At 29.7% G+C, this 27,297-nt stretch overlaps 1 protein-coding gene across 7 annotated transcripts in view; it reads left to right on the top strand.

The window, feature by feature from the left end:
- rg (A kinase anchor protein rugose) overlaps window positions 1-27,297 on the top strand; it is a 529,428-nt gene that overhangs the window by 132,993 nt on the left and 369,138 nt on the right. The window lies entirely within an intron of this gene.

Genomic DNA, 27,297 nt, shown 5'->3' on the forward strand with positions numbered 1-27,297 from the left:
GGTTCGGCTATATTACTATTGTTCTTGAACGATTCGTTTGCTTGTAAAGTTAGAAAAAAATCTTTTTTTGGGTCAGATTAAATTTAAGTATGATATTTCTCTATCTTGAATTTGCATCGATAAAATATTAAATTAGTTTGAGGACGGCTAATTGGATTACTCAAGGATTAAACTTGTAACATTTTGTGAATAATTTTCCGAGTTTCCCGGAAGCTTGTTCATATGACAAGAATTAAAATGTTAAGTTTCCTTGTCACCTTTGACCATGCGCCCGGAATAGATAATTTCCCTTCGCGGACAAACACAGCGAAGCGGAGATAAACTGGCGACGGAAATGCGTTGGGGCATATCAATGAATTGAAATGTTTAAACGGTCGCAAAGTTTAAATGGGGCCATTAGTTATTCCCTCTGTATCCACGACGCACATTTTTCACGTGGGTCGCTGAAAAATTTCCATGACTTTCTCGGCAAAGAGGAAGCGCGCTATAAATATGCGAGATTTTCCAATGAGCGACGACCTTTCCCGGCACCCCGAAACACTCGGCCTGATTAAGTGTGTGGTCTCCGGGGGTCCCCCGAATTAAAACGGAAGGTTTTGCGGCGAGAAAATTCGCGTAATTGAATTTCTAGCCACCCACTCAAACTGAATCCCAGGGCGAAGAAGCCCCTTTCTTTGCATTTCTCCTTAAACCCTTTGCGTGAATTGTTAATGGGAAGTATAAGTGCAATTTGCACATTTTCTATATTAGCTTGATTATTTTTTTTAAATTATTGTATAATAATAACTATAGGTACATAAACATGTATTTAGATGAAGTATTATTACAATTTATATATTTACATTTTATAATGTTAATTTTTATAATATATTTAAATACATTTTGTACTCTTACAACTTCCACACATTGATCGTTTATTTAAATAACTAGTTTTGCTAACTACATAATTTATTTTATGAAATTCACACTTTATTAGTCATAATTCTAATTGTCTACGTTGCGTGGATTTTTGATTTTCCTGATTTTGATTTATTATTATTAATCTGAGCACTAAAATGACGTCTTTCGGTCATTATTAATGGCAAAGCGATCTTAATCTCAACCAGCGTAAAATATTTAGGGATTCACCTTGACAAAAGTTTGACTTGGAGAACTCACATTTGGAACAAGAGAAAGCAACTGGGACTTAAGCTTCGTAAGCTGTATTGATTAACAGGTCATAAATTAAAATTATCATTAAAAATAAAATACTTATATACAAAACAATAATGATGCCAGTATGGACCTACGGAGCTCAGGTATGGGGTGCTTTCTCCAGGGCAAATATAAATATTATACAAGGGTCCATAAACAGAGTGTACGCCCTAATAAACTTGTTAAGAATAAGTGTAAATAAACACAAAAAAACGTAGACTTAGGCTTGTAAATATATTGTAACAAACTCAGTTCAACTTATAAAATAAAATATATTCAATATATATCATGTAAGCTAACATTACTAACGAAACTAAACCACAAATATTATAAATAGGATAAGTAAAGAAGGATTCTACTGGGTATCGACGTGTTATCTTCTTTTCCTTGTTCTTATTAACAAAGGCAAGGAAAAAAATAGTCATAAAAGTCACTTATTGTGAAATAAAGGATAAATAATAATATATAAAATACGTCTAATAATTACGATACGCAGCATTATTCCTTATTTTAACCTATAATTAAAGCTACAATACAATATTTGTTTAATATTTTAATTTTCTTATACTTTTGAATTATACTTTTAATTTCCACAACTACATTTTCTTTAAAAGCAACACTACAAAATGTATAAAAAACTTCCATTCATAATGTATTTGATGTTTATTATAAAATGTATTAAAAAAAATGTTTTCAAAGCGCATTTAAAATATATATATATATATATATATATATATATATATATATATATATATATATATATATATATATATATATATATATATATATATATATATATATATATATATATATATATATATATATATATATATATATATATATATATATATATATATATATATATATATATATATATATATATATATATATATATATATATATATATATATATATATATATATATATATATATATATATATATATATATATATATATATATATATATATATATATATATATATATATATATATATATATATATATATATATATATATATATATATATATATATATATATATATATATATATATATATATATATATATATATATATATATATATATATATATATATATATATATATATATATATATATATATATATATATATATATATATATATATATATATATATATATATATATATATATATATATATATATATATATATATATATATATATATATATATATATATATATATATATATATATATATATATATATATATATATATATATATATATATATATATATATATATATATATATATATATATATATATATATATATATATATATATATATATATATATATATATATATATATATATATATATATATATATATATATATATATATATATATATATATATACGTTTTATAGTATTATTCAGAAGCATTTTTAAAGCATAAAAAACATGCTGAGCGTAAGCTCTAAATTGCGGTTTTGACTCGATGCTCGTTTCAATTCGCAATATGTGCTCAATGTTATCATATATGTATATATATACATTTACTTTTTAATATACTTAGTTTACTCATTTTTTATGTACAAATGTATAACCAACCAACCATTATTAAAACTTAGTGTCATGGTATACGGGTGTAAGACGTGGACATTCAGCATTTATTCATTCAGTCTTCCAGCAAATGTAGGCTTTCGAGCGAAATAGCCTTATTAAGATTTTTGGCCCTGCTTGCAATGATGGTACTTGGCGTCGTCTGTACAAAAACAAATTATACGAGCTAAATCAGCCACGGAGTCGTCAAAGTATATTAAAATACAACGTCTCAGGTTAGGCGGATATCTCTCCCGCATGCACAACTTGAAACTTGCGAAGTGTTTCACTTTTTATGTCTAAGGAAAAGAAGGCCGCAGATAGATCGCGACTGCATGAATTAATAAATATTTTCAATTCGTTTGGCGTCAGCGATTATTACTGCATATCTCAGGATATAGAAAATAATATTAAATGAAGCTAAGGCTCACCCCAAATTTAATTATATCCTATTTATTAATTTATTATGATTTTTTTCATCCATTAATTTTTTTTTATATTATATAAAATTAATACTTTTCATCAAAATTTTTCAAAACGTAAAAAATACTTGGACCGGCTCTGAAATAATTCCTAATTAAATTTTTATAATATATTTAGTCTGTAATTAAAAAAAAACTATTACAAACTTCTACGAGCAGAAAAAAACTTATAGAAGTGATCGAAATAGTTTGCCACTACAAAGTTATTTATTTACCTAATATAGTTAATTGTATATATAATAAACTAAATATAAATAAAATTTATTAATGTATGTATGTGTTTCTTTATTCTATTAAGGAAATCCGCTACATTTTTACTTCTGCGGATCGTCATAATTTTTTTTTTGCATAATTTTTATTATTTTTTTATTTATATGGGTTCTTATTTTATATTTTATGTGTAATACTTTATTAAAACTTATATTTCTTCTATAAAATACAGACTATAAATAAATTGACATAAATTAGTAGTATATACTGATATTATATTTATATATGTATTATGATTATGCATTGATTATTTCTAAGAAAAAATGTTTATATTATTTCCAGCTAAATATTGATTTATAATTAACATTTATTATTATAAAATAAATAGAATCTGGTTATATTAGCAATATTTAATTTTTCATTCTATTTTTATTTAATCTCAAGATTTTTTAATAATCACTTGCCTTTTAAATCGTTTTATGTTTCCATTTACGACTTCAAAGGTGAAAGGTAAACCAATTTATACGTTCACGGACTGCTTTGGAGAGTACTACACTCCCCTTTGGCCTACTCTCGGCTCTACAGTCTGATTGATCAAACGTGCCACGGGTTGATTATCGATAATTTATCAAAAGAACGTCTGTGATATGAGATGGATAGAATCTTGCCAGGAATAACATTTCCGTTTTTATTCATGCAGACGATTCGCGGATATTTTTTTTAGAAGCGACCTTGCTCGGAAAAGCGGTGAAAAGGTCCGCAGCCTTTATGGCTATCATTCACGAGGGTCACAGAAAAAACCTTCCCTATTTCGTATTTCGTGTAAAAAAGCAGGTGTGTTCTTTTGCATGTTTTTTTTAACAGAAGCGAATGAATCGCCTTTGTATGGCGTCATACGTACTCCGAAACGTTTGACTGATTTGCTTCATAAAGCATACATCAAAGGATTCAAGCTTCGGCGCTTCTTTTCTAGCAATTAAAAATTGAGTGCATATTTTTTCGTGGACGAAGTGTGAAATATGTCAAAAAATGTCACTTATTTAACATGACTATATTTTTTTTATATATTATAAAAACAAATCGATTTATAGACAGAATGCGATGAAAGACAAATTAATACATTTCCAGATTCATATTTTATGCGTTAAAAAACTGTTCTACTTTAAATCGAGGTTCAAATAAAAATCTGAAAAAGCGAAATTTAGAGAATGGGGCGGATGCATCAATAACTACCGTCCAAAGTATAATATGAAGTTTTTTGACGGAACCTGGGTTCACGCGTTACCGTGGTATATAGTTACATCTTCAATCTCTCCGTGTAATACCATATGTCTATATGATTGATTTGCTATTTGGTAGCAATTTAGAATGAATAATCTCTTCAGAATCCTACCACACAAACATATTTTTTTATTGGCAGCCGGTCAAAAGAGCGTGCGTCAAATGAGCGCCGTCATATGAGCGCTGCATTATAAGCGCTGCGTCATAAGAGCGTTCACCAAAGTAGCGCTGTAACAAAATAGCGTGCGTCAAATGCGCAGTCATATGAGCGTTTGACAAAAGAGAGCACGTCATAAAAGCGCAAAAATACTTGGAGAAAATCAAGTAATGAATATTTTAGGAATTGGGTATACAAAAATATAAGTGAATTTTGAGAAATTTACAAAGAATAAAAATTCACGAGATATAGGCGGTAAAATTAGTATTTTATGTGCTAGAGCGTAATGACGATTAAAATGATTAGCCAATGAAAACATCATTATTTATTAATTATTACGTACTTATGAAAGTATGGGTCCCCATCCCCATACGTACGATATAGATATATTTTGTACTAAAATGAAACGCTGATTTTGAATTTAATATTAGATTTGTTCTGTAATGTTTCATTAAATTGACAAATAATTATCGACTCGACTTGCAATGAATGCGTACAGTTGTAGGGCAGGTATATGGCCCGCCAGACCTTTTTTCATTTATTTTAAACAAGTACACTTTATCGCGAATGTCGGTTGAGTACGAATATTGCCTCAATCTGCCTTGGGCGTGTATTTCTAATAGATTTCCTTAGTCAACCTTAAAATTTTGGGTTTATTAGTGCCATAAATTTATTTTTCGCTCTTTAGCAATGCGCCCTAAAAAATGTTTTTTGTCTTGGTAAATAATAAACACATTGGGGTTAGTTGATGTAGTACCCATCGGTTCAATTTGTTCACTGACTTTATTTAAGAAAAATCACTATTTGACTACATATGAAATATGATCTTTATTCACTTTTGCCATAAACGATATTTTTGCCCGAAATTTGAGCATGATTGCGACATTACAGGTATTAATAAAATGAACAGTGGATATTTTAAAACTTTAAGCAAATATTTGTAATTGAATATGTTTCGTTGATTATTACGTGATTTGATATTTTAAAATATTTATAGAATAATACGTAACTTAATATGCTACGTTAATTAAAACGTTTTTAATATTCTAAAATACGTTCAGAATAAAAATATAAAAAAGTTATTCGCTTGATGCTTCCGTTACGTAATTTCACTGTACACTATACGAAATTAGTTAAATGAAGTAATTTAACGTCAATTTATAATCCTATTTTTGGGCTCCCCAGACAGTGAACCGAGTGAATTTCCGATGTTACTCTGTTAAAAATAAAATAGAGCCTTTCGTGCCCGATTAAAAAAGAGTTATTTGCGCGTACATACATACATACATATATACACTCATGTGCGCACACAAAATCCGCAATAACTAATGGAGGCAGTTTGTTATCGACCTCCCAAATGCAGACATCAGGTGCGTTATAATCGTTCGTATCCCCGCCGGGGCTATGTCGAACGTTCTCAAACATTTTTTTCTATTCAAATAAGGTACAAAAGTGTATGTTTATACGTACATATTATATTGTTTGTCGGTAAATTAAATTTTGCGGTTCGTTACGCAAACACGTTCGCTTTACGAGTGTTTCGTAATCGATCGCGTTTCTTATCGGTGCCGAGCGAGAGTCGCTTCTGAATAAATGAATACTTTATGGATGTATGTATTTTGTGGGTTTGCAAAGCTCGTTTTCACTCTCGGGATATTAGGTTTTTTGGATGGATTTTTATAAGGTATTTTTCATCCATACAATAATTCTCAAAGCTTGTCTGTTTCACTAAAAACTCGCGGATGGAAAACTCGAGCGATATGATTTATTTATAGAAAGCTTATTTTTAATAATAATATAGGTGGGTGTAAATGGATACTAAAAAAATATAAATCATTCTATTTTTTATTATAATTTTCTTGAAATTCAACATCTTGGTAGAACGATTCCTCAAGTCATAAAAAATATCTCTTTCCAGCTGTTTATTAATCATATTTTAAAGAAAACTGATGATTATTTTTTCATATTGCAAAATCACATTATATGGACATCTTCCTAATGATTTTTTTTCTTTGATTACCCATTGAATTAATTTTGGGCTCAGTTACTCAAAAATATTACCATAGTACTCTCCATTAATTTATTAGCATGGAAATTTTTTTTTCGTGTTGTGTGTATGTTGGTTTAATCAACAACAGAGCATCAAACAAGCACTGTAAAATATTAGTCCTCTTACTATTAATTATTTCTGTATTAATCCGTAAAATGTGGATTTTTGTACTCTCTTTAAAACTAAAGAAATGCATTTTTATATTTATCAAACAATGAATATTATAGAAAAAAACTCTAAACACTGACAGGATAAAGGACGATTCAGATGAGTTTTTAAATATCCAGAATGTAGGCTGTAACAGCACTAACCAAAATTCTAGATTTTATTATGTTTCTGATTCTGGATCCATCAAAACCCTAAAATATAATATTGAATATATTATATGTTTATTAAAAAAACACGTGTATTACTAACGATTTGTCTTTTAGTTTTAAACCACTTTAAATCCCTTTATTCATTGCCTTTGTTATGATTAATAACAATGATAAATTTATTTATTTATCATTGTTATTAATCATAACAAAGGCAATCATAACAATGTCTTCCAATAAGTATGATAATCGGTGATGAAGTACAGTTGATTTATTTAATTTTACTGACAATGCTATTCCGGCTTTTAAATATCATTAAGTCAACATAATGTGCTGTCTGATGAAAAATAATATAACAAAGAACACCGCATTTTATAAGGTGTTATATCAAGAATATCAAGTATACGATTTAACTATTATAGAAACAATCCACGAACGAATTCGGTTACAAAAGCCAGTAATATACATTTATTTATATTTAAGTACGAGTTTTGTATTGTATGTTGAATTTTTTTTTTTTGATTATTGATAAATGTGTAGTATAAAATAGATTTTCAACTTAATTTTTTGAGTAATATGAATAAATAGCGGTACACATGTTCCCCAGTTCTACTTTAACACGGGTTGAAAATTTCATTTATTTACCTATACATAGGAATTTCATTGTTCAGTTCTTTCCATGTACATAGAAGTGCTTTCCATGCAGCACCGAGTTCGATTCGAGTGGAAACATAATTAACTTGGTAATGATTCTGGGGTTTCAGTTTTATTTGCTGTTAAAATATGCGCCTTTTGATTAAACTATTTAAAAAACTGCAGAATATTGCTAACTATATTATTTGTTTTTCAATGATTTAAAAGGAGTTTAGTTGTGCGTTTGTGTACGATCTTGATAACATAAGTCAGCTTTTAATGTGTTTAAAGCAAATATTGAAATATATTTTAAAGTATAATACCGATATGTTGAGTTCGAGAGGATATGTAATTAAGAAAATTAAAGTTGGCGTGTATGATGAAATACAGTTAGGCGTAGGATGGAGAAGGAAAAAGGGGGTGTGAGTTTTTGGTATATATATTGAAGCGAGACACAAAGAATTACAGGTCCTTTACGGGCTTCAAAACATCTCGAAAAATTTAGTTTGATAACGGATTGAGCCTGGAGTGTTTTTTCGTGAAAATCGACCTACTAGGGATTTAAAAATTTTGTTTAATTGTAATGAAAATATCTCTAAATAAATATATTTTACAAAAAACTGAAAATTCTGAGATATAATAAAACCCGTAGTGGTTTAGCTTTTGACAGCCTAATAATAAAGGTAAAATTTACATTTATTTTTTTAGAAATGTTGAAGTTGTAAAATATACATTTAAAGAAACAGCTTTATAGAATAATACATAATTTTGTGTAAAGCATATTTAAAAGTTTTAACTACCGAATATAATTCGGTCCTTGACGGTCTCACGCCTGGTTCTTTCGATCTTTTGTATATTGTTAGTATTAGTTGATTAAAGACTTCATAAATATAACTTTCAACAAAACGTTGGTATTTTACATGCTTAAAAAACAGTATAAAACAAGATTAAAACCAGCTCGTAGTTAAGTAGCTTAAAACCAGCGTTATTATATTTAGAATAACTCAATATTCTTTTGGTTAAAGTCTGTGTTTTCGCTTTATGCTTAGCCATCGAGACAGGCGTAAACTTTTCTGCTCGGCAACGTCACGTTTTAGCATAATGATCGGAGAATTTGACTAAAACCTTCGCCTGTGCATTCGAATTTCCCTTAGGCTCATTTAAATGCTGTGTATATACTGCACACAATAAACAACTTTCATTTCTCATAATGTCGGTCTTGACGCAAAATATCATCACCATAATGCTCCCGAGTTTAATTTCAACCATGACTTTAACTAAGAGCCGTCGTCTTTTGTGATCGAGCGAAGATGTTTGCCGTTTTATTTCTAAATGTCCTTTTAGATGCTGAAAGGACGGCGCCCGTATTGCATTCATCTTCCAAGTTGCTTTCATCCTCCAAATCTTGAGTCAGAATGAATATTCGAAACGTAACTATTTCAGAATAACGTCCGTATGAAATGTTATTTTAATTGCATAGCATATTTTAACAAATGGACACAAACATAAAATAATGTATTAAATTTAATTTAAATGTATATTTCATCACCATTAAATAAATTTCAAACTGTGTGCGGTTTTAATTGTTAAATTCTCAGTCACAACTTCATTTATAATAGTTATACCTCCAAAACACAATATAAATACTCCAACGATTCTCAACTTTCAGTGCGCATTTTCACAGTGAAACTCGTTGCCATCGTCACATTGCTTTCATATTACAAAATACATTAATGTACTTCAACGAATGTTTGCTCTTCGCGTGAAATATGATTAAGGGTCTGGGGGTGCTTCCCGTGGGCGTCGTTTTGTTCCCTTTTACGGTGTAGGTTCACGCTCAGTGGGGTAGTAGTGCGACAAACGCTCGAACTTCTGAACGAGTGTCCGTTTGACTCACTTTGTGGCGTGATACAATTCGAAGATTTTCCCCAAATAAGTATAGCGTCATCTCTTTTGCCCCCATTGCGGTGAATAAAGCTCCTAGATGCGAGTTGTTTCGCTCGAGGGGATACTGGGATGAATCTTCTTAAATCCATTTATGAGAACGTGGTAATGATTTCGTTTAATTAAATTTTAGAAGTACATTTTTTTTTAAATCAAGGAATAAATAAAATTCAGGGAATTAAAACTCTTGCTTCATGTGTTTGCCATTTAAAAAGATACTATATAACTAAAATCTACCAACTGTAGAGAGAACATTATCGCCTGTTAAATAATGCTATTTTAATATTTAATATTAACTGTTTTCTCTACCTTTTATTATAATAGATTACTAGAGTCTTATAAACCATTTTGCAGATATAAAAAATATATATAATTTTATATATTACTACCATCATTAAGATTATCGATATTATCGACAATCTGGCAATGCTCAACGAATTTCACCTGCGAGCTTTAATTAGAGTCGCGATCATGTCCCTTATTCTTGCCCATCGCGGCCAAGCCGTCAGTGCTTGAACGCTCGTCTTGAACACAGATTTCTATAAGACAAAGAGAATAGCTATAAGGAACTAAAAACGTTTATGTGGGATGGTCCTTGATCTATTTTATATGTGCACCATAATTGTTTTTTAATATTTTTAAATGTTTAATTGTATATTCCTTTAACGATATAAATTACATTTTAAATAATATTTATAATAATATAGTAAATCCTAAAAAAGGAAACAAAATATAATAAAAGGAAAAAGTATGGTATAATATTATGAAATATTTAAGTTCAAAAACTAGTTTGTAGTAAAATAATAGAAGAGTAATAGAAAAAAATATATAAAAAAAACGATTTAAATTTAAAAACAAACTTTAAATATATAGAAAAGGTTAATATTAAGATAATGATATTTTATAAAAAAATATTATCTTATTAATAGTGTAAACATGACGTGAAAATCATTATCTTATTCATATAAATTAAGAAAATTTAAGAAGACATTTATTATTATGCTAAAAATATTTTACTCACAAATATTAGAAAAAAATAGTTAACAACATTTCAGAATATATCAGAAAATGAGCTTTATAAAAGCATGTAAGTGCTGATTAAATCGCTACAAATATTCTAATCAAAATATGAAAAAAAAGTAAGCTAATTAATCGATCACTAGCCTTTTTACCCTCTTAGTAGACATTTTGGTATTGCCATAACAACAATACAAAATAATTTAAATGAAATATATTTATATATTTTTTTTAATTTTCCGTTATAACCTGACAGGCCTAAGCCCAATGCGTTACAATGAGGTAAATCTCTACCAACTGGGTAAGACACAGTAAGAATCGGTGACATATATATTATTATTTATAAATTATGATGCGTAATACAATCTACGGACTTTTCTTTAGTTGAGCGCAATACTTGGATGCTCACAAAAATTAGATGAGTATGTACAGAACAGGGCCGTGTACAAAGCAGAATAAAACCTATTTATAAAATCAGTCGTTTGATAAATACAATTTATCATTGGAACACGTGTTCTGGATTAGCAATTTCGAAGAAAGAGTGCTGTATTGTAAGCTGATTTAGAAAGATCCAAGAAGTCCATTATTGAGATGTTGTCGAATTGCTTAAGCCCGTTGTTGAACAATACCGCAAAATAGGGTCCCCTCTTACTTAGACCATTAATCCGCTTCATTAACAGATAGTCACGAATCTAATCGAACCAATTAGCCCTACCTCCGATATTTTTTTTTATCTTCGGCTGTAAATTCAAGATATAAAAATCATAATTATTTTCAAAATTCACAATCGTGATGGGGATCGACTAAATTTTTTGGTTTCACACCTCTGTTCTTATATATCTATATATATATCTATATAATGGTTAATATTGTAACAAATATCAAAATTAAAATGGTGCAAAAATTGTATAGATATGAAAGCTACTCAGTTTAATCTGATTCAAGTTTAGAATAGCGTAGCCCGTAAGGTCTAGACTGGTTACTTAGAAGCCACGGGTTCGAGCCACGTCACCAGCTGTAAAGTATTATCCTTTGATTATCAATTATAATATACATATTAATTTATAAATAATTATATAGATGTAATCGATTCATAGATTTTAAGTATTATGGTTAATGTACATTTGAGGGTATTTATTATGTTTGATTGACTTGCCCAGTTGGTACAAATTTACTACGTTGTAACGCATTGGGCTTACGTCTGTCAGGTTACAATGGAAGATTAAAAAAGTATATAAATATGAGTGTTAGAGTATGATAGACAGGATCAGCGAGAAAATAAAGATAATCGTATTGGAATTATGCACCAAGATTTTTTCCGTTCCAGGTCAATTAGACTTTTTACAAAGATTACTTGAAACGAATTCGATAACGGGTATAGCAAGTATGCAGGTTTAGGTTGTTACGTATTGGGCATATATATATTAGGATATTTTTATCAATAAAATATTAAATAAAAAATAACCATATTCCATAACTAAAAAAATGTACTTTTAGTGTATTAAACGTATTTTTAAATAAAACTAAAAATACAAATATTTAAGATGAACATATAAATAACTTACCTATATTAAAATTGTACAAGAAATCATTTTAATAACCAAATATAAAAATAATAATAAAGGTTACAATATCATATATCATTTAATAAATTAATTAGGTCAACACTAAATAATAATTTGAATTATATATTATATAATATCTATAGATTAGGATTTTTATATTTTATTATTAATTTATAAGAATAACTTATAATTAGAAATTATTATTTTATATAATAAATTATTTAAGAATTGTTTTGTAGTATTTTCTACCTTTAAAAAATAATAATTATCATTTAGAAATATTACCTTTATGTATTTAAAATAACGTCATCCCTTTAAAAGATGAAATGTTAATTAATATATGTATATGAAATAGCAGCGCTAAATTAAAACGCTTTGTTGCGTGATTTTCACTTTATTCTCAGTATTTATTTTAATATGATTTTCCTGAGTTGATTAATAGCAGTTGATTAACTTCAGGGATTGTAATATATGTTTTTTAAATTAAATTTTCATTAACACGTATCGTTTTCCTGGAATCAGAAAAGCTCCAGTCACGTTCATTTTTTTTATTCCGTTTATGCTTCCTCATTATGTTTTTTCGTTAAACAAAACATTCCAGAGTCCATTAGCGCGGGCCAGTCTCGAGCGCGGATTTCGAATCCGCGTTTTCCCAAAGACACGAAAAGGGGGATGCTGCGCGCCCCCGCACAACGCACCCTCACCCGGGCCCGAGATGCTTCAGTACGCCCGTGAGCCCCGTCGCCCGCGAACGTGTCCGTTTCAGGGCCCGATAAAACATCCAGAGACATGTTTCGGGTTACGTCGTTCTAGTCGTCGTGACCGTCCAGGGCTTCGGCTACGCCCTGTGCCAAAATGCCCAGGAAGAGACCGTCGGCAAACTATTGGCTACCGATCGCCAATCCATATTCTCTTCTTTCGCGCGTGGATCGTGTGTGAATATCGTGTGTGATCGATCAGTGGGGGAGGATTACAGTCCCGCTTTTGTCCGAATTTAATTGCGAAATGTTCGGCTGTTACGTCACGTAGATCTACGGACTTTTAACGTGGTGCATACGCTTATCAAACGAGCCGGCCGTGCTTGTGCATAATTCGCGGTTCAAAACCATCGATAGGTGGCACTCGAGAAGTAATTTATACCACTTGTCGTGTAACCATCGTAATAATAACCGATACGAGAGGTACCCTAGAGTAATTAAATATTTGCCACAGCGTGAACATATACATCCGTCAAAATTTAAAAAAGTTTAATACAACCTAGACCGTAACAGTGTTAATAAATTATACTAGGATAACTTGTAATTAGCTAATTTTTATTATCATGATGAGATAAATGCAAAAATTGAGCACCATTTTTGTAAATTAGTTAATTAAACTTGTGGATAAAATTAGCGGTTGCTTCCACCATTCTTTCATTTAAAGCAATCCTCACATTTTTTTTGCAGATCTATATTTAAAAAAAAATATATGTATATAAACTAATGAAAATTTTGGCTGTTAAAAAAACATAAATATACTTTAAATACATTTAATTAAAATAGTTAATTTACATTTAATGGCCTCAATGTCTTTATTTAAAATGCAAATATAATTTAAATGCTTGATCTATTGCTATTAATATAAAATAATAAAATTAGCGAAGATTTAATCTATTATTGATTGAATATAGATTTTATTTTAATATCATCTGTGGGTCCTCTCGATCTTTTATGCTACGATACACCATATATTTTTAAAATCAATTTACTATCTGCGTTTATATCACAATAGGTCATTTTGGCACGATTCGTCGCACATTGTCGTTCCGATCGGATGGAAATTTTCATCTCTACATATTGGCCAGTTAAAAAAATCGAACATATACCCAAAATAAGTAACAGTCGAACATCGATGTGATACTAAATTGTAAAAAATAACTGTGATAAAAAATTGAACCTTACAAACATGGAGATATATGTCATGCTCGGAATAAGTGTTCTACTCTATCAATTGTTGGAGTTTTTACGCAATCAAAGCTGGTGCTGGAAGACACAAGACGACGATTTAGAATGTTTGTGCTCTGACCCGGCCGTATTCAGTGTCTCTGTGCAGATTGATGATTCCGAAAAATCTATCAAGAATTAAGTGTATTTATAAGGTGTGATTCTATTAACGTCGGCGATCTGTGTCCACGCTCGAAAGCGATCAATTTGCGTTTATATTTTCGCTGAATCTATTCTATAATTCATGGGGTGACTTCCCGCCCCTTTTGCACCCGTACACAAACAAACGCAATCACGGTGTGATGAATAATAAAATAAAATCGTCTGTTTCAAAAAAAAAAAAAAAAAATGAACGCCCTTCCTAGTCATGTTTATTGTTCCGCTATTTCCTCCTCCCGAGAGGGCCGCGAGAAAAGGCCATTAAAAAAAGTTACGCAGCGCGGAATAATGAATATTTCATATCGACTTGACGAATTATCGACGTTTTTAAAGCTTTGACGCGTAAAGAAAGAGATTATTATGTATAGTACTACCCCCGGTTTGCCTCCCTGATGCGGCCGAGTAAACCGACTTCATTATGTATACATTTAAAATTTTAATATATTTTCAAATTTAATCCTAAAAGGGATAACTGTCAATATTGATAAACATACTAATGGGTTGTAACATATATTCGTTCCGTGAATTTAGTATTTTTAAAATCATATATTTGTAAAATCATAAATATTAATTTAATTTTCCACCTTTCTTTGTAGCAGAAGAATTACTCTCTTAGTATTAGAATAATTCCTGGTACCTACTAGCGATGGCTGAGCTTAGTAATTTTAATAGGAGTTTAAATCTGGTAAATTTATACTATTAAGATATTTCTACAATTGATAATCTGAAGGTACAAGACCCGGATTTCATGGTGGATGCACTAAAACAAGCTTTGTCGTATCTTTGATATGGTAAAACGCAATATCCTTTTTATTGTATTACTATGGATTATTCCTGTTGATTGTTTCTTTCAATTTTTTCAATTGTGTGTAGCACTTATTAAAATCAATAGTTTTGTGGCAGTAGCTCGTAGGTCACGATATCATTCTAATCTAACCAAAAACACAACATGACATTTTTAAATGAAAGTCAGTCTTTACGAGGATCTGTACAGCTCACGTGATATTTTTGTAATAATGTTTTTATACGGATACGCCTCATATTTTTTATTTAAAAAAATCCTGTATAAATTTGTATTACTTATTTTTTTAAATTAGATTCAAAATATATTAATAATTTCAGTTGCTAGTTAACAGCAATTTTTTAGTTAATAAGAAGGAATTAAACAGGTATTAAAAATACATAAATAAATTATTAAGACTATCAGGCATAACTTTTTACAATAAGAATACTAGAAAATAATAATTTATGCATCTAATGCAAGATTTACTTGGCCATTTTATGTACATGCTTAAATTTTAATTTCGTCTTTTCGTAGTCGCCGGTTACATTATATTTTAATAATATTCAATTGTTATTAAAAATCTAATTTTGAAAGGTTTGTATGAAAATATATGTTATAAATTATTTTTATTCAATTGTTTTATTGATTTAACGTAAAAAACAAAATAGTGTTATTCTAAACCGGGCAAACGTATGTTATCACGCGTCTAATTTTCTGTTTATATCATGACATTTTGGGGTTTAATTGATACGGCCATCTCAGGCTTTCGTAAATGTATTGATATACAAGTAATAAAGTGTATTGGCCATCCACTCCAGGTGTAGTCTGTGATCGATGAATAGTCCGGTACAAGATGCATCTTTGATATCGAAATTTCCTTTTCTTATTTACCAGTGCTACTTTTATCTCATTGAATCATCTTTCGAATTGGTTATACATGTCAAAAACATCTTTGCAAAAGCATAACACACTTTTTATTTTTTCCATGATTAAATTTCACAAAAAACGATTGCGCTCATTCTATAAAATGACGGTTTAAAAGTTCATTTTAATTATCCTTCGCCATATTACATAGAAAACGGGTTAACGGGATAAATATATGTTACAACCTATGTCATTAAAAATATAAAACAATGATGCATTTCATATCAATTCATTATAAAGCGATGCGAGTTTAAGAAGCATATTTTTTATCTGCTTTTCGTGTCTAGTATTGACAATTAATATCATCTCCTTTTTTAATAAAATTTCAAAGACAGTGTTTTTTTAATCTTTAACTTAGTATTTCAAATTAAAATATTGTATATAATACAGTGTATGTGTATTACTGGTGAAGTAATATTTTCACTAGCGTTTCAGATTTGATAAAAGCGATAGAGATTATTACTAAGCGTTAGTAAAATTATATGGTGCTCTAAAATGTCTATGAAACTTAATAATAAAACCAGCACGATAGACGAGTAATATAAGTCGCTGACTATTGACCCGAAATCCCATAAGGATATTAGTGTTTTTTTTTTTTAATTTCTAACATGTCTGGGAGATCGGAATATATAGATAAATATTACATAATTATAATTCTGATCAATCTTTACAGATTAGGTTTATTTAAATTTTAATATTATTACGGATGAATATTGTGATTAAAAGTTTAAATCGAGCTCAGTCTTCATATTAGTTGTTAAAAAAATTTAACAATGAACTACTTCATCTCATCGATAATATCTTGTTTTAAAAAAATTGACAGTTCCGAAACGTTTATTTTCTGTTCAAACCCCAACCGCCTAACGTAACCTTATAAATGTTATAAAAATAACTATAGTTTTCGACCCTACGCTAATTTTATTTGTTCTGGTTAGGTTTTATTTATTTTAAATTGTAGTATTTTGTTGAACGATGTGACGTCACAATTCTTCTGTGAATCTTCGATCATGTAAAAACACAATTTGTGAACAAATACAGTTTATTTGATAATGCGACAATTTATTCACCTGTCCATCCATAAATGAAGTAAAGATCCATCTTGGATTTTAGAGCCAATTAAAAAATATGATACTGAGAATAAATTTATACTAGTTAAAATATATCTTCATTGGTAATACACATTCATTGTAGTAACATATACATAACTAAATTGCGTTAACTTATAGAATTGCATTATACGAATTATATTTTAGATAAATACAAATACATGAGGAAACTGAATTAATAATAAATATAATGCATGTATTAACATATTTTATTTGTACAGCAGATAATTCGTCTCAATGCACCGCATTTACCAGGGAGTTAAATCCTCGAGTATCATCATCGGCAATTATCTCGCCGACGTTTCCTGCATTTTCCCGTAAACTAATTTGAATCTCTTCATCGCTACCCCACACAGACGGGCGCTTCGTTCATTTTTATACCGTCTCTCATTCACTCCATATTTAATACCTTGCAAATTGACCGGCTTTCGATCATAGCTTTCGAACTTGTACAATAGTGATCGGTTATTTTGTTCGATTTCAGAATAATAATTGTAAAAAAAGTTGTCCTTAACGAGGGTCTCGGGGATGAATATTAATAGGCGCGTGTGTGTATATTTCGCGTAAGTGAATAAAGGGTGGCCTTCGACCCCTCCGGAGGCGTCCTAGGGATGCCCGGGGGATGAACGCGGCCGGCATGGAGTCGCTGGCGCGGCTGGTGGGGGGCGCCGCCCTCCCGGCGGCGCTGGGCCCCACGCGCGACGCCAGGCCCCGCGGCGCCTTGGTGCACGCCTCGCTGGCGCCCCCGGCCAAGGGGAGGCACCTCACGGGCACCTTCTGTCTGGCCGGCGACACCATGGAGGGCATCATACAGTGTCTGGTCTTCCTCAAAGCTTTCTCGGTGAGTATCTTTTGAGATTCGTACATAATAGAACGGGTCTTACGTAAATCAGTTACACTGGCATTAGTGTACCTGACATACTTCATCAGCATCACAAGCTCATTAAAAACCCAATTAAATTTCATCTGGCTGTACAGCTCGAGAAACTAAAATAATATATTGTAATTAACCATGCAGATATACTTTTAAATGTCAATCTATGTTACTTTATAAATACACTTTTATACCACAATTTCATATTAAAATTGTGGTATAAAAATATTTTTTATTTTTTATCAATTTCGCAAATATATAAATTGATTAAATTTTTTAATCTGGTTTAAAAACAATACTTTGTAGTTATTACTTTGCTTTTTTTTACTATACATTACCTATAATCTATTTTTATTATATAATGACAGTTTAGATGCGGGTCTTGGAGTTTCGTCTGCATTCGACTATTGTCCAAATCTTTTTATGTCGTCATACAGAATTTAATATTTATTTTCGATTTGAATAATCATTCTCCGTATTCCTGCGGTACATGCGATACCAACCTATCCAACTTCTTCATTTACCTATCGCAGCAAGGTTGTGACATTAATTTCGAGACCTCACTGCTGTATGTGGGTTAGCTTCTACATTGACCCAATTGTTCTTCATTTACAAGGGTTTGGGTCTTCCTGGAGGTTCATTGTCGAGAATCATATTGCCAGCGCTCTAACCCGTGGATATTTCTATAACAGCTATCATTGCCTAATTTATCGCAAGTTTCTCTGTAAAAGATATTTCTTAGCAAATTTATTATATACATATATATTATAGTAGTAAGGTATATTTTTTTGAAATATAGTGACTTTATTCTTTAGTATATCAACATTGGTATTTCGGTATTTTAAAAAATATTTACTAGAATATCAATTATTTTTTTTTAATGATGATATTATTAAAAAGAATAATAATGAGTCTTAACTATATATCATTTTTTAGTGGCTCTAGATAACTCTCTAGATTATTTGTATTTATATGTAAAAATAGAGATTGCTTATTTATAATATTTTTTTTATGGTTTTCCTAATTTAATTAATAATAAAAACTGTATAAATAGTAATATCGACTCAAAAAAAAGTATGTACTTTTTTTATTTATTTGATTTTTTACTTAATACATTATACAATTAGGTGTAGGCTAAAACAATTATAAATAATTAATTATAAAAATGCATTCAAGACTAATTTAAACGTTGGGTATTTTTTTAAAGCAAAAGTTTAGAAAAACAATATATTTTGTAGAAGATCCAATAAAACAATATCTTATTAAAAAAAAACACTTGAAAAACCCAACTCATTACAATATATTATATATATTCAGAAATTTTTAGTAGTATTGTGATTATTATTATAAATTTATGATACAATTTGATATTGCTTTTAAAAACATAATATTACGTTAAACAAGTCCTAAAAAATCTCTTTGATTTGAAAAGGAATATTTTTCTCAGATAGAATAAGAGATGAATGAAAAATAAGAACAGTGTGTACAATACGTTTTTGTAGATGTGCAATTAATTATTAATCGTTTAGTCTTTCGACTTGTTGACATACTGTTTCGTAGTATGAAAGCAGCTTTAATTATTGAGAGGATTTCTAAGCTATATTACTCTGTTTATATAATGTAACACTGTAAATGTATACAATACATAGTTTTGTGTGCATAACATATATTTTTATTTACTCTTAACAAAATTTAAAGGGATTACCATAACCGACATTGTTAACAAAGCTCTCATAAATATTACTTGGCTATAAATGTGATATGAGTAAGATTACGATCAAATTTATATGAAGCTGTGCTATATTTAATCTTAGTCTTAAACCATTGAATGGTAGTGTTTATCAAATATTCAATAATCTTGTGTCTTACATCAGCACACAGTGCACCTCTTAAAGTCTTAGTTCGTAAACACGAAACATGAAAAATTGATATCTCAATATATTTGCAGCTTTTACATATTTATATAAAAAATTTTCTCTCTTAATGTATGTATATCGTGCTTGGATATATTAAAACATCTGCAGCGAATACTTAAATATTAATAATAAAATATTATTTAATTCGATATTTTAAAATTTTAATAATATACTTGTATATAGCATTAATTAAAAAAGCAGCTATATTTTGTAAGCTTCCAAGGAAAATCACAACATTGAAAAACATTTAATATGAAAACCTGGCACATGGGTATATTTATAGAACGATGTTGTTATTGTTAATGTTGCGTTTTACATTATATTAATTTCGTGTCAGAAAACTCCACCGTCCTATTATATCAAAACAACGCGGTTATCTTTTATTTTACGTAGGTGGTAAAAAATCTTAAAAATATATATTTTTCTTACGGGGTAGATTCTCTGTATGTATAGGGAAAACCTCTAGGGAGTCCTTTCGGAAAAAGAACCGCTATCCGTTGACGCACGTCGCGGAAAAATCAATCTCCATATTTATGAGTTTTATTCATTATTTTTGCGTGTGCACACATGTATTCCTGCAAATTTGTTTAAAAGTGTGACACGGATGTGATGTATTCAGTATTGTGACGCACAATTGCCGTCCGACGGTAAAGTTTTGTTTTAATGACTGTGGACGAACTTTTTCTTGATTAAATTTGTTTGAAAGTCCGAGGATATTATACTGTTCAAGTTTAACTGTTAAAAAATAATTATAAAACATTAAAACGAAATAAAATCTTTGTGATAAAATTTATAGTTGTATATATTACATTAAATACATACTACATACTTAATCAAAAAAATTTGGAAATATTTACATTATTTTTTTAAAATTAATTTAAGAGTTGTATTTACTTTTAACTTTAAAAATACTTTTTTATACAAATATATAATATTATATCATTAACAAACCAATCCATATATGTTTATGTATATAACTAAACCTTTATTAGGTTTTTATGGTTTATATATTATATAATATATTACAACTCTTTGTTACAATATCTTCATCAATAAATAAAAGGCAAATCTAGCTTTCGATTTAAAACTATATCTTAAATTGTTAAATTGAATCTATAAGACTTGAACATATAAGACACTGAACTGATATTAAACTCTGTTATTCAATAATATTTATTATAATAATTATTACTATTATTAAAGCTTACAATCAATACATGTCACTATGAACGACCTATCTCGATTTTATTTTAATTACTCATAATGATATTCATCCTTGAGATTATACAAATATAGAAAAACCTAGTCCGTGATATTTGTAATTATATAATAATTAATCATTTTGATTTCCCAAGCACTATAGAAATTGAAAATCAATAGTGTCCAATATGTTTGTTGAGTAGGAAAATAATATTTCATGTATAATATTATTTTCCTACTCAGTAATTATTTATCGTGCTGGATTAATGATGTTTTGACTATTAGCATTAAAATTTGTACATACAGTGTTATTTATATTTATTTAAGCTATTAAGTATACTAACAATATTTTTATATATTAAATTATTAATGTATGTATATATTCATAGGTGCCTATATGAAAAGCTTTATTATAAAAGAGATGAAAGTCAGAGTGCATATGGGTTCTTGAAAATTGAAGTGGCGGTGAAAGTGTGCAGTATGCTTTTCTTTGATATAGGAAAGAATGCGTATTTTATATAATAAAATTTGCTTGCTGCATAATAATTTTCTTGTTATAAAATAAAATCTATTTTTAATATAATTTCACATCTTTGTAAACTATATTTATTATATATGTATTTATAACATTGTAACTTAATCCACGTGAAGTGGCAGAGAATTTCAGACCGCATTGCCAGTAAAATTGTGCTTGGATTGTGTATTTGAAATGGCCGTGTTGAAAATATGCTACTGAAATTTAATGTAACTTGTTTCTATTTATATTAGTAATGACAGTACTAAAAAATAATGGGCCTTTACAGCAAAGATAATAGTTAACGATCATCCGTAACCATTATTTAACTTCTCTGAATCCTTTGTAGGTGCTTTTGACGATCGATAATATAAACTATATTAACGATGGTAACAACTGTTCTTTATAATACAGTTTTTATTGTGTTAGAATCGAGTAGTTTTTTCAGCTTACTAAAGGTATTGTAGTGCATAGTGACTATGTTAAAAAACAAAATAAATGTTTGTTTTCTTTTGATATTCGTGCTAGGGGTATTTATTTTTGTTTGTTTATATTTGATTTTTTGCAATAATTAAAATCGTCACATATAATTTAAGTTCAAGTTTTCCTTAGGTGATGCAAAGAGAGAAGCGGCCGTCTGAAGTTAGGTCGACCTTTTGGTTTTAGTTTGCTCTAACTTAATAAGTCCAAGTTGAAAAACTTTTAAAATTCTGATGCTTTGTACTCCTCAAGCGATATTTAACTATGAATGTCAGTAGAAGTATCCGAGAGAGTGTCTAAGGAAGGGATCTTTGCCTGCGTTCCCGTATAATAGAAAGTTTTGTTTTCTGCTCCTTTCAGTTCACAATGTATGTGTTATCTTTTTTCTAGGCGTTTGCGAATAATTACTTTCATTTTTTTTATTTGTGACTTAATCTATTAAAAGTGTTCCATTTTAATATGGAAACATTTTTTGTTCTAGATTGTTAAAACACATTCTTGTATATCTCATGGCGAATTAGCCCTATTAGGCTTAAAGTTCTTCGATTATTTTTAGACCAGGCGATTTAATCTCATCATTGGGGGTCTAATTGTAAATTGAAAGGTGAAATTGATGAAAACTACATACATTTGAATACATTTAAGAGTGATAATTAATATTTTTAATACTTTATTATTTTAAAGAATTGCTGTGCGTTATTTAATTAAAGTATGTATTTATTTTAAATACATCATACTGATTAGTATTCTCACTATATTTTATATTATAACGAGAAGTAGTTACCCAAGGTTTCTCAATTTTAGGAGCATTAATTTTTATTCAGCTCGATCTGTGAGATAGAAATGGCAATAAAAATCATACTCATCCGATTCAAAGTGAATTCATCAACAGCAAAAAAATTTTGATAGGATTATAAAAACTAGGTGTATAGACAGCGATGATAACATATATTATTCCGTGTAATAATTCAATTAAGATCTTTACGATGTGCTTTTAAATTAATTTTATGTAAGATGCTTTTTAATTAAAATATAAATTACAGATTCTTTAAGTTTGAAAAATATCTAATAAATGTAAATGTTGTAAAAAAAGATCGAAGTCTAATTGAAGATACAAATCTAGTTTTAACATAAAGAACCTAATTTGTATATAAAGTTTTATAAAAATTCAGTTTATTGTATCAGCATAATTTAGTTTCCAAAGCAAATTAATAAAAAGTTTATTTTAAAATAAATATATAAATAAACTTATAAATCGGGTTTATAAATTTAATTTTATACTAAGCAAAAATAGATATCATATAATCAATAATGAATTACTGAACTGAATATAGGTGTAGCAAACATGCTTCGATTTTTTTTAACAATGACTAAAGGAGTAAGATTATTTAATGTTTTGGAAAATGTTAATATGTTTTATGAACGACTAAATAAACAATAAAGAAAAGCTTGTAATAATGTTTTTCTGGAATAATAAGTGTATGTATTTGCTATTGATTGAATATAAATTAAAATAATTCTGAATAAACATTATCATTTCATATTTTTTTTCTCTCTTTAATGCGCTGCTCATAGCTATGCTTTATTTATTTAAAGAGCTTATCACTAATTTTGAATTGGAAATGAGAATAAATCAAATAACAGGGAATGAAGTTTCTTCGTTCACATTCATTAAATTCGAACTACAGAGAGCTTCGTTTTCTTTCATTTCAGTTGTAACCCGATTGCGCTACTGTAACCAGCCATTCCTTTTTATCTATTCTCGAGCTGCGCTCTTTTCCCGCGATTCTCGTATATTTAATCGTAAAAAACACATACGCGTATATAGTATTTTTTCTCGCTATAAATTCACACGCGAACGCCTACCGTAACCCTTTCGCGTGACGCGATATTATAATACTTCAACCTTTGCGACGTTATACGTCCTTTTCCTGCATAGCAAATCATCCAGCGCAGATCTGGATATTCAAAGTTATCTTCCATATATATTATATTTTTCTCTCCACGCAGTCTATCCACACGAAAACCTTGCTTTTAACATTGTTTGATCGGTGCCAACCGAAGCCCGAAGATACGCTCTATAAAATCACCATTTATTTGCTATCAAATCTGCGCGTGCAGAAAGCTTTCTGAGGGAGCTTTAAAGCGCCGCCCACCTGTCAACGGTAAAACTTCGGCGCTCCTAATTTGCCATTGTGAATTATGCATGCGTGTAAGTAGTATACGTACGTGCATATATTACTATGAAACTCGTTAATCGGATTTGGGCTCGTATAGCATATTATGCGTTGTGTAGATGTAGTTATGTTGGTATGCGTCAACTATACCGCAATTTAATCTTCCTTGCTATCCTTAACTAATGAATTATCAACTATTGAACATCGTTAAATTAATATATTTTATTTTTAATATTTAAATATGTTTTTATTTAATATAATATTTTTATTAATAATCATTAGATATTTAATTTAAAACTAAATAGCAAATTCTACATTTTTCCGTTAATTACGCAACTGACACTCAAAACTCATCCTAGGCATGTTTGATGAGTAATTTAAACTATTTGCAACATAAATCTCTTCACGTACCCTCGCAACTTTCCTTTTGCTTATATTATAAAAATCAAAATTAAACAAGACATATTTTATGTATATGTATATTAAAACAATGTATTAATATTATTATTTTTTCTATTTTTTCAGGTAAGTGGCTTTTCACGAAAATTCACAAATACCGTGTCGATGTTCGGTGAGTAGCGTTTCGGTTATAATTATTGCCATCGCTGTGTCAAATAAATAACGGCAGTTAAACTAACTTCGTACAGTTTTATCTCCGAACGCTTCCTTAGCTTTAGATTTTCCTGGATAACAGGAAACGGCCAAGATTCGGACTATTTTGATATCTGGCCGAGCACGTTCGAGTAAGCAAAGTTAATCTTTCTCAACCGGGAGGGATGAAGTTTGAACCCCCTCTTTGCTCGAACCCCTCTGTAAACTTTTTAGTGGGAAAATCTTCTTTAAAACCTCGCTTAAGTTCGTATCTCTCCTATACGAGCTTTAACCTCTTTCGATACTTGTGGGGATTGGTGCGATTCCAACTATCAGATACCTATATTGTTTAGAAATACGTGCCTGGTTAAGATAAACGTATAGAAAGAATTCGGCCATTGTGCCCTTAGAGACTTAGCTGGATATAATATATATGTATTGTTTTGAATACGTTTCTGAATATTGTAGGTTCATCGTTAAAAATTCGGTATTATTCACAATATCCTTTTTCTTTTCGTTTCAAGTTAGTTATTAGACTCAAAGGGAAAATAAGTTTGCCAACCCTCGACCGCGAATCTATTAAGAAAAGTTTTATGGAAAAAATATTTTCATATGGTATGTAAAAATGTTTTTATTAGAACCTCCTTCGTTTTTTTCTATTTAAATAAAACTTCAGTTTAATATACAAACTCATATAAGTTTAGATATTAGTTTTGGTAGAAACTTATATTTTTATGAAATTAATTAATGTATTTTTTACTTACATCCAGTTAAATTTCACAATTGTTATTTTATTATTTGTAATACAAAAGAGTTAATTTATAAAGTCTGCGTATTAAAAAGATAAAACGCAAATTTACAATAATATTAAAACGTCTAATTAAGGGCCATTTGTACAATTTGCCTTCTTAAATTCGCCTTTATACTTTATAATACCGACATTGTCTCGTTATATTGTTTTTCCTTTGTGTTTACGCCGTTACCCCACGTCATAATTAAACCGTGTAAACATTGTAACGTTTTCCTGTAAGTGGTTTTTTCCTGCGCCAAAAGGAAAACACTTAAAGTACCCACGTGTAACCACAGAAGACTTCGTGACCTCTTCCGCCTCTTGCTTGTAAAAACGATGCTCCAGGGACTAGACCCTTTTCGATCAGCTCCTAATTTTTATACCTTCGATACTTATGTACACACATTTGTACCGTCTAAACTTTTTCTTTGATTAATTATTCATTCTTCGAGAAAATTGTATTAGGAATTCTTTTACGAGCACATGTATTCTATTTATGCAAATTATAACACTTAATAATTACCCAAGGGTCTCAATTGTGGCGCCGTTTTGCCAGAGGCGTAATTATTTATATCGTTTCTCGCATTATCTTTTATTTGCCCTCTTAGTTTGTTTCGTGTAAATAATGTGTGCGGTGTGACCTCTAGTAGGTTTCCGTATGCTGGGAGCCCAGATCGTAAAAAAGACATAGGGTCCCTCAGGTAACAATTACACCGACATCACATTCGCACTAGGGTCGTAAAACTTTTCACTTTGAACATATCAACCGGGTTGAAGTGCGGTCATAACGGCTTTCGAGATAAACGATACGGATATCGTTGCAATTTCGCTCTGAATGAAATACGTAATGTCCAATCCTATTCATCGATATCCATCACCCAAAAAGGGTTGGGCGTATGAAAAAGAGTTAAACTCGCCAGATGCGCTCCTAGTAACTGAGGTGTACAGTCAAATCCTCATATTTATTCACGTCAGTATGAAAAATCGCGACTGTCGCTCACCGACTTTACGTCTGCTTGAAAAATCTCGTCCTGGCCGCAAAAAAATATTATTATTACAAGCGGGTCCGCTTTTCATTTTGGATAAAGTACAAACATAATTAAAAGTAGCTGTGTAAAAAAATATCTCGCGAGTGCTATTCAAGGTGGGGCGAGAGAAGATGCGACAAGTAAATTACTATAGATCTATCTTGGTGTCTGTTTGGATAATGAAAATTAATGGAGTTGTTTTAAGTCACGTACTTTTGCTGCTACGTGTAGAGGTTATCTCTTTACGTCGCTGGATAAATAAAAGAGACCCGGGAATTAATAATTTTAATTAAAATACGCTTAGTTTTCATATATAATTTTGTGTATTTAATTATCTCTATTACGA

This window comes from Plectrocnemia conspersa, unplaced genomic scaffold, assembly GCF_051122295.1.
Source record: "Plectrocnemia conspersa isolate PC_06_02 unplaced genomic scaffold, ASM5112229v1 ptg000005l, whole genome shotgun sequence".
In the NCBI taxonomy this organism is placed as follows: Eukaryota; Metazoa; Arthropoda; class Insecta; order Trichoptera; family Polycentropodidae; genus Plectrocnemia; species Plectrocnemia conspersa.